The following is a 10,495-nucleotide window of genomic DNA, read 5'->3' as shown; positions in this document are numbered from 1 at the left end:
TCATAACATCGTCGCTGCCAAAGCCGTCAACACCATGATTACACACGCCACACGGACACTATAAAATCACACTTATGCACACACGCATCCATTTCGCACATTTTCTAATTAATAACAACGAATTACTTTCCTCACGAATTACTTTCCTCATGGGACTTTTAAGCAAGGCGAACTTCGCCAGATAAAACACAAACTTTAAAATAATCTCATTATTTTCACACAGGACTTCAACCTTCTAAACTCCTTGATTTCACAAAGGACTTTCATCTAACATTTTAATCATGAGTTCGAAAGAATTTTCACAGATCGGACCTTTGTTCATTCACCTTGTTGTTTTTGTTAAAAAATAAATGCAGTGCATTTTTAATCAAAAGGAGGTGTCATTTTGTTTCATTCGTTTTTTTTTTTTATTATTATTTTGTTTGAGGCAAAGAGATTTAATTTTACTTAAACTTTTGCACGTCTACAGATTTTTATACAATAAATGTTTTGGTTTTCAAATGGGCGCGCTCGCCTAGTTTAAACAATTATAAATATGTCATTTTCATAATAAAAATACATATACGTTTCATGAAAAACTTTTCCGTTTTCATTAATTAAATCGAAACATTTCCAATTAAACAATTATGGATATATGTTCTTTCACTTTCTTTATTTACCTTTTTTCATAGTTCTTTCCAGGAGTAATTAATATCTAGTTTAATTTTTTTGTTATTTATTTTCTACTTCGGTCATAGTTTAAAATACTGATTTCTCCCTCTGATTCTAGTGACAGGTGCCCGAAAAAATGGCGTCTCCGTTTTCGGTGATAAACTGTAGAAGTACCGAAGCAAAATAAATTGTTTCTGGTTAATTTTCTTTAAAATAGTTTACGTCGCTAATAGTAACGTTCGCAAGCTTACGGAGTTGTGTTAGTTATTTTACCTGCGTTGGATTGCAACAAGTTTAGACGCGACGACAGTTTAACGAGAGAAGGGATGATGGGATCCAGCTCCCCCAAATAGGGGGCATTCTGGAAGGGTGTGCATTGTGGCACTGAAAAAAGAAGAAAAGAAAAAACAAAACGAAAGCAAACGGGAAAGAACGAAAAAGAAAAACACTCAACACGTGGGTGGCCCCAAGTTGGCAACAAGTTAAGTGAAGTGCGCATGCTCACACGCTTGTGATAGGAGGTTATTCTCCTCCTCCTAGGCATCATTTTTTTTTTTTGTTTTGTGTGTGTGAGATGGAGATTTGTTTATCGTTGTTCGCCTGAGGTGACTAATACCAGAAAATACTAACACGGGTCCGATCACAGTAAACCTTGCACTCGTCTAGAGTGCCCCATATTTGAGAGAAGCTGAATTCCCCACTCTGTCACGTAAAACTTTGCTGGAGTGGGAGGCAAGTTTCAAACACGAAAATAACGTGCCTCGGCATGTCTTCCAAGTTTCTTTTGCATTATAACGGGGAAATGCAAAACTGGACAACTATTTGTATCGCTCGGTAAGATATCTTTTACAATCGAATAGAAATGAATGATAAAAAATCATAAAGGTTATGAGTAAAGTTTTCAAATACTCATTATTTATTTATTTTTTTAAATCTCAGTCAATATTCAAACAAAGACAAACGTCAACGAGTTTTTGTTTTTATACTTTTGGTATTGAATACCAGGTATTCTTTATGTAGTTTATGGACCGTGCTGAAATAACATCATTATTTAGAAATACCTCCTTTTTTTTTTTCTTTTTTAACTTGAGGAGTGGTTTTGCTAACTATTCTGTACTCACACTTACCAATAGATACCGTAAAAATTAAATTTAAAAATTCTCTATAAAAATAGCACTGTCCGGTCCGACTGTCCGTAAACTGCATAAAGTACCATACTTTTTTACATATTTAAAATCTTTTTTTTCTTAATTATTGTTTTTATCTTAATTTGGTGCTTCTTTAAAATATTAACCGAACCAAATCGACTTTTGTTAAATCTAACGGTTGGATTTAGTTAGTTTAGGGTTAAATTAGTGCTTTTAAGCACAAACAGTTCGTTTCAAATTTTGTAGAAGTACCTTAATTTCATTTTTTTTTTTTTCACTATATTTCATGAATTACAATTTGGTTTCATAATTTACTAGATTACCCCTGTCCCATTTGGTCAGTATTTGCTATATTTTCTATGATACCGAAGATGAGTTAATTAACGTTTGTTGCTCTATGGCTTTTTTCCTATATATTTTAATCACAAAAAAATACGGTGCAAGTCTATAAATGGTCCACAAGTAATCTTTTTTACTATACAAAATCTGAAAAAAATCTTTATAATGTACGTACTTGTCACTGCATGAAAATGTCATATTCCAAAAATCACGTAAGTCGATCAAGTAGTTTGTTTTTTATTTAAGAAAATCAAATATTATTAGACATTTTATTGAAGAAAAAGTTCACGCCATCTTGTTTTTGAATGATACACTGCTAGCGACACCTATTGGGAATGTTTGGAATATAAGATCAGCAAGGGGCAGACAATCGACTTTCTACACTATAGAAAAAAAAAACTTGGAAAATTAAGACATAAGTTTTTGAGGATGTTAAAAACGAAAATAACGTTTAAAATTCCAGCAAACGAGTAGTTTCCAAGATATGAAGAAATGTTAGTTTAAAGAAAGTGGGGGATCACTTCTCTATAATAATTTAACGTATAATGATCACCCACTTTATGGCCACCACTAGTGTAGAACTTGAATTTACGCCGCTGAAATACACATTTGCCGAATTTTTGTTGGAGGAGCGTCAACGTGTGGGTGCTCAATTTATGTAAAATTCTTCATATCTTGGAAACTACTCGTTTGCTGGAACTTCAAACGTTATTTTCGTTTTCAACATCCTCAAAAACTTAAAAATATCTTAATTTTCCAAGTTTTTTTTTTCTATAGTGTGGAAAGTCGATTGTCTGTCCCTTGCTGATCTTATATTCCAAACATTCCCAATAGGTGTCGCTGAGGACGAATATCGCATTTATTTTTGGCGGGGGCGGGTGTGTTGTGGCTGCCGCGGCCGTCCCTCTCCACTGCCTCCCCTAAATGTAAATACGGAATTTCTGTGTAATGTTAAATAGTATTCTACTCCGTAAATGTCAGCGCGTTACTTATCGAAAAACGATTAATTAAACTGCAGAAGCACCTGTTACACTACACAAGTTCTATAATTGAATACCCCCCCCCCAAAAAAAAAAGAACGAAAAACATAAAATATGCTTTTGTAAACTGCTCGTGGAAACTTACTGACAATATTTTTACTTTTAAATGAGGTTAAAACTTTTTATTTTATGAAAAATATTTCTTGTCATTTAAAATGTACGCCATGTATTCATGCACCTTGTGAAATGTTAAGTGACTACGCGCGTGCGCGAAGTTTAGTAAGATAGTGAAATAAAATGGATATAATTAAGTAAAAAAATTAATGTAATTAAGAAAGTGAAAAAAAGATTTCCGTTTCGATATCGGGAAGCGGAAAAAATATCCGGAAGGCTGAGGGGGCATTATTTCGGCCTTGAAGCCAAAAAATGTTCTTGGGGTCATGTTTTGGCCCTTTTGGCTCTGTTTTACTCTTTTTGCCGTTTTTTCCTAAATGGGAAACAAGAGGGCCGCCAGCAAAAACAATAGTGATTACGTTTGATACTGAATGTCTTCAAATATGGATAATTACTTGTTTGCGCAAAAAATTAATGCGATATTCGTTCTCAACGTACCTGAAAACTTCTAAAAGTGGACAAATTAAAGGTGAATGCCGAGGGGTCGGTAAACTAAAAAATATCAAAAATCTTTATGGTGCAGTAATATGCATGCACTTGTCACGGAACGAAGATGACATATTCCCAAAATCATGTAACTAAGAAAATCAAATTTTAGGACTAGTGTTTTGATCAGCCATGATTTTTAAAAAAGAGGGAGACAACTCGATTCGAATTATCCAGACCAAAATCAGCCTTATAATGGATATTATTTAGTATTTAAATCGCTAAAAATGGTAAATTTTGATTTTCACAGTTAAAAAAATACTTGATCAATTTACGTGATTTTTTTTTTTTTTTAAACCTTTGTTCCGTGACAAGTACGTACATCATAAATATTTTTTTATTTTTTTTTTAAGTAGTATAATTTTAAATAAGCATCGAAACCAATTATTAACTTGAAGGGCTTTTGTTAACCATTACCTTCAACAAAATTCTAATTGGTCATAAATTTTTATTTCACTAAGTGACCCAGACCCATCTCTGTCTATTTATCGCTTTCCTCCTTTCTTATTGTAGATATTTTGGGGCATTTTGCAGTATAAACAACAAAATGAAAAAGTGGTAAAAAACAAATATATAACTAACAGGGAGACTCGACGTTGCCCGGGATTAAATGATGATCAACGATTGTTTCACAATCTCATATTTTTATTGTCATGGAAATCAGTGAAATCGCCCATTTTTCAATTAAATAGATTGATTGTCTGCTGGGGACCCATTGCAGTGCACTGGAAGATGAATATCTTATCTATATTTACTTAGGTAATATTAATAGTTGTAATATATAAAGCATATGTCTATATATTTATTTAAATTTTATATGAAACTAACGACAAAAAATATGTATTTTATTCCCGGTTATACTAATTGTTGATTTTATCTGATTTATATGTCCATATATAATTCATTTTTATTACTATTTTAATTACATTTATTATTTCATAAATCCTTTTATTGTCATTTAATTATTTTTCATTAATCTCGGTCTTAATATAAAATTTCGCCTTGTAATATTTTATCGTAATTTGTTTAAAAACAGTTAAAGATCAAGATGCTGAGAATGCAGTTAGGAGATTCGAAGTTCCTATCCGTCGCGGTTACCACCTGACGAAGGCCAGAGGAATAGTTGGCTGAAACGTCGTGAAACAACAACTAAGAAAGATGAGGATAATAGTCTGCAATAAATAAATATACAATATACATCCTTCGGGAACCGTCAGTGTAGGGTGTCACGATTACCGTTGGTCAGAAAATTCGAACCCAACCATGAAGCAATCTCTTACTCCATTAGTAAGTAACAAACCCACTCGGCCAATTTTAAGCGTGAGAAATATTGTTGAAATTTCAACATTTATTTTTAAATGTCGAGACCTCCATCCATAGTGATCTAATGATTATAACATATATAAAAAGTGCGTCTAGAGATTATATGCAAATAACAAATTGTGAAGTATTTTGAAAATAATTGTATTAATTTGTCATGTCTTGAATGTTATGAATTCTTTTGGATATTGTATACATGGATTTTTACTCACTTCAAAAAACAATTGTTAGCCTTGGAAATAATTATTATAATTAACAAAACAGACTAATCCGACTGTCAATAGTTTATTTACAACCATCATTTTTTTTTTTTTTTTTCGTTTATTATATTTTTCTTATAAAATATTGGAACATTTTTTTTTCTATCAATTGATAGAGATGCTTTAGAGATAATATAACATATGTATAATTTTATAAAAAATAAAACATTTCATCATTTGTTGCACAGATATACCTTTCTTTTCAAGGACTCTGACCAGCCTGTTATCAACATCTGATGTTAAATTTACAATTGTAGAGGCTGATATATTATTTGCAGCAACTTTAACTGCTTCCCAAAGGTCATGCTTGCTGTTAAATTGCCTTTCATTGCGATAAATTTCTCTTTTGAGAATGTTCCACAGGTTCTCAATGGGATCTAAGTCGCAACTGTTTGTGGGCCAGTCCATATACGTCTCTCCGAAAACCCTTTTCCTTCAACCATAATTTTGTAAACTTTGATGCATAACTTGGTGCGTTACTTGCATAAAAATATCAGATCTCTTCTTGGTTAAGTTGTTTATCCAGCCGTTCAAAGAAATGTTGATCTAAAAACTCACAGTAACTTTTGGAGTTCATTTTAATGCCATCTTCAACATTGAATGGACCCACTAGCTCATTGCAAATAATTCCAGCCCAAATCATGATGTTGACGTTTAACAAAATGTTTCAAGTCATGTTGGTTACAGACCGATCCTTGAGCCCATCCATCCGGCTCATCAACTATGATTCTTGACTCGTCAGTGAACAAAATTTTATGAAAATCTGTTTTCATGTATTTCTTTGCCCACAATAACCTGTTGTTTTTATGTTTCTAATTTTGAGAAGACACCAAAAAAAGGCTTTTGCATTCAGAACTAGTGTTCCTTTTATTGTGAGTGTAAACAATCCATTTATAGGTGAAAGATGGCCTTTTGAATTCAATTTTTCTTATGTAAGGCATTATTGGATGTTAGTGAACGTGTCAGTATATGATTAAGAAACTCCATTTGCTGAAGAAAGAGCTGCCCTTAATTTATTCGTGGACCCTCAGGTTGAATTGTTTCACTAATGACAAGGCATCACTCCCCACAAGTGATAATTTAGATCCCCATTTGGGTTGGTTACAAACCTTTACCCGCCTGGTATAGCTATTACATCCAGTTGTGATGATTGGGAGGAGTCCATTAACCACACCTTTATCTATTGCACCGTTGTTATCCCATTGTGTAAGTTGAAGACTAAATGGTCTACATACTTGACAATACTTTTTTACCTAGAAGCTGTGTCTTTTGTGGCAATTAGGCACAATTGCTGGATAAGGAAAAAACTGTTTTTACTAAGTATTATGAGAATTGTAATATGGTCGACATCAGAAAGAATTTTATGGGGGAGGGGTCTTTTACCTCTAACTGGTTATCATTTGCAAACATCAATTAAATATGAGAATTATGATGGACAGATTAAAATTTGATGAAAAATGTTTGCAAATGTTTGATGGAACTTGGATGCCGATTAGATATCAGGATTTTGAACAGTGTAAACGAACAGGAAATTTCTGACCTGATTAGACAAGTCTAGAGTTTTTTGTACTTGGTGTGACAAAGACTAGCTAAGTAGATTAAGATAAGAAATGACTAGTCTTTCTGCATTTCCCCATTTGGCCTCATGCCACATTTTGTATGAAGAATTTTATTTTTATGCAAATAAATATGTTCGTCTTTTATCCCCTTTTCCTTTCTCGTTTTTTTTTTTTCCCCTCTCTTCCACAATTCCTCTCTCTTCATCTCTGTTATTCAATCCCTATCTCTTTTCTTCTCCCACTATCCATCTTTTCACTTCTGCCTCCTTTCCCTCTCTCCATAGTACCCCTCTAGTATTTACTTCATTTGCCTCCTCCTGCTACTCCTAATATCATTCACCCTTTATTTACATCATTCAGCTTCCTCTATCTAAAACATTCTTTTACAAATGAAGTGTACACAGTGACAAACCAGCATATTAGAGTTTTAGTAGTATACTAGACCACCAGTTAATATTTATTATATAATCTTGTATACTACTAAAACTCTGTGAATCTTGATTGCTTATTAATCTTGACTGCTTATTAATCTTGTCCAAGTGCACACTTGATGACATCATTACTTGGTGATATTCTTATTTTGGGAGATAACCAAGTACAGTAAATAACATCACAAAATGGCAAACGTCTGAACCACTAGCGATCTAATACACTACTAAAACTTTGTGGATCTTGTTTGTTTGATCCCATGCACACTGGATGACGTTAGAGGATAGCCATGCACAGTGGATGACATCACAAAAAGTTGAGACAAAAAAAATCACAAAATGATGATGTCATCCATCAAACCAAAGAGTAGTGAGGAATACTTTATGATTTTTTATTTATGTATAGTACTCATTATATTCTTTACTGCTTTTGGTAACTACCATTCATCCCTTATGACATCAAATTGCATTTATCCTTTATGGCATCATCCATTTTCAACTAAATATATTTCTTTATGCACAGTGGCCAGATAGCTCAAGCAAAATAACAAAGTATATTAGTATCATGTAGATTAGCACACCCCTCATCTGCTCAGGGTCTTGTCGTTCCTCTAGTATACAACTTGTGATCCAAAGTGTTACAGGTCATCTAACTAAAACGTCATAAAGAATCTATTTCCCCCCCCCCTCTCTCTTTCTCTCTCTGGTTGATTGATGATGTAATTTTAGTTTTGTGACATCATCTACTATGTATGGTTAATCTCCTCTCCTGCCCTCCTCAATCTGTTTCAGTAAAGATGTCATTCTTTAGATAGATAGATAGAATAACTCTGAATAGAAAACGTTCTCTTTTGGCTTGACATAAAACTTAATAACTGCCAAATTTCAAATCTTTCATTTTCTTCTTTTACTTAGAAAAGTAGAGATAATATTGTGAAACACCAAACAAGATCACACATGCAACTTAAAAAAAAAAGGAAAAAATTACAAAAGTGAAAAATATTTTGTAAGTATTTACCAACTGACTGAAGTAATGGTAAAAAAATAAGTAAGTAAAAGTAGTTTTCATTTTTTCTAATTTTTTATTTTTATGTAGAACTAGAATTAAGAAAAAATTAGTTTCCTGGATGTTTAGTAATGGAGAGGGAGGTTAACATTTCTGTTAATGAATCAACCTTGTCCCTTCCCCTCTGGCACCTATCATCATCATCATCATCATCATCATCATCATCATCATCATTATTATTATTAGTGACAGGTTAGTGGATAAAGCAGTCTATCAATGAGAAAAGGAGCTCAGCCTTGATTCAGGATAGCACCCTCTTTTGGATATTTTGTTGCTTGTTTTACGGAGTTTCGTTACTGACCAACATTAAAAATTTAACCTTATTTAGAAAGTCTCAGAGAGATCTTTATATGGAGGATTTAAAAAAAAAAATCAAAGGTTTTTTTAATAAGGATAAGAAAGTCTTTAAAAGATTTACAATCCAGAGGTTTTTAAATAAAGAAAATAATTTGGTTAAGAAAAATCCTAAGAGGTCAAAGAAAAGAATTGTTTGGGAGAGAAGAAGTTTTTTTTTTTATATTTACTTTTTATGACCTTTTGAAGATTCTGTTTAAAAATAGAAAGCAATTGATTTGAAGAGACCCATTGAAGGAAAAATATATTGAAGAAAAGAAAAACTTGAAGAGGAGACCCTTTGAAGAATTTATTTCATCAAAGACATTTTTTTGATTGGAGTTTTGTTGTACGTTTCCTTTTTTTTTTCAGCTAGGACTGTCATATTTTGGTGGAAAAATGAAGTTCATATTTTTCTCATTTTTCTTTGTCATTCTTTGTCATTCAAAACGTTTATAGGAATTACGATTTGTTAACCTTTTATTATTTGATTGCCATTTTTAAAGAAGTATCTCTTACATAGACTCATTTTGTATGTCGTTTTTGTGATCAAATTGATTTATTTTATTGAGCTATTTGTTTTTTATTATTATCTTTAATTAACAAAGTTAACCATGCTTTGAAAAGCCAAAAGCAGTTTCTAGCTATTTTAAATATCAATAAAGACTGTATTGATTTACATTTATAGGTCTATTTAATTATTTACTTTTTTTGTGTCTTCACTGTTTCCTCCGTCTTTTTTTAAATTAAAACCCCCAAAATTATTTCAAGAATAATATCCATTCCAGGATGGATAAAACTATTTCCCCTAACAGAACAACTTTTATGCCTTCTTACAAAGATTATAGTCAAGATATAATGATATTAAACCTCATACCTAGAATCCTTATTCGAATTCTAATCAAAATCCATTACTTCATTTTGATTCTAGAAAATGTCTAAAATTTAAGGTTTAATTTTAAAAGGATCTTAAGGCTTCATTTGAAGACAGTCTAAAGAAGAAATGGAAATTTAAATTGATGTCTAATGACTATGAATTAAATTCAAAGCAAATTTGAAATATTTGCATTTTCAAATGGATTGTTATGTCCTCCTAAAAACCCTTCAAAAACCCCAAAGAAACTAAAATTTTAGAAATATCTAACATCTATAGTAAAAAGTTTACAAAATTCTGAATGAATCATCTGAATTTTCATGAAGAGTTTCTATTCTTTTTTTACTCTCATTGCATAAAATTAAATTTAGCACACATTATGACTCCTTATGTTCAGTAGTTCTATTCCAAAATTCATAATAATCGATTAATTAAGGAATAATTAAGTAAAATTGAGTTTATTATAGCAATTATGGAGGATTATAATTACAATGTAACAGTTTGAAAACTTGTTGTGCACAACTGTTACTATTGTAGGCTTATCCACTGAAAAATGACGTCCTGGCTATGATCCAAGCAAGCAAGATCTGTTGAACAGGTTGTTGATAATGAATGAAGGATTTTTAGGAAAAGCATTAGAAAACTTTTTAAAATTGCATTGAAAAAGACAAAATAAGGAACATGGTTTATGTTGAAACTGAACTTATTCAGTATCAGTTAAAAAGAAAAGAAAAACAAGAATTAATTCAAAAGGGAAAAGTTGTGTGCATTTTCTGCATTGCAAGCCTGTCTCTGTGTTTGATTTTGCGTAATAAATGAATCCTATGAGCTAATTACCATTTTTATTTTTAATACAAAAATATTCTTTACTTATCTT

At 31.9% G+C, this 10,495-nt stretch overlaps 1 protein-coding gene across 2 annotated transcripts in view; it reads left to right on the top strand.

Moving 5' to 3' along the window:
- Positions 1-882: 882 nt before the first annotated feature.
- The window catches only part of LOC145255719 (uncharacterized), a 54,092-nt gene continuing 44,479 nt past the window's right edge, over positions 883-10,495 (top strand). Inside the window, exon 1 of one of the 2 annotated variants that reach the window (XM_080114362.1) lies at positions 883-1,485. The gene's annotated coding sequence lies outside the window, so the exon portion shown is untranslated. Of the gene's footprint in view, positions 1,486-7,859; positions 8,394-10,495 lie in introns of those variants that run through there. The other variant, XM_080114444.1, reaches the window with a different exon arrangement.

Source organism: Euprymna scolopes, chromosome 1, assembly GCF_053919585.1.
Source record: "Euprymna scolopes isolate OS-2025 chromosome 1, ASM5391958v1, whole genome shotgun sequence".
Taxonomy (NCBI): domain Eukaryota; kingdom Metazoa; phylum Mollusca; class Cephalopoda; order Sepiida; family Sepiolidae; genus Euprymna; species Euprymna scolopes.
Note: the sequence above shows the minus strand (reverse complement) of the source record. Positions and strands in the feature narration are given on the sequence as shown.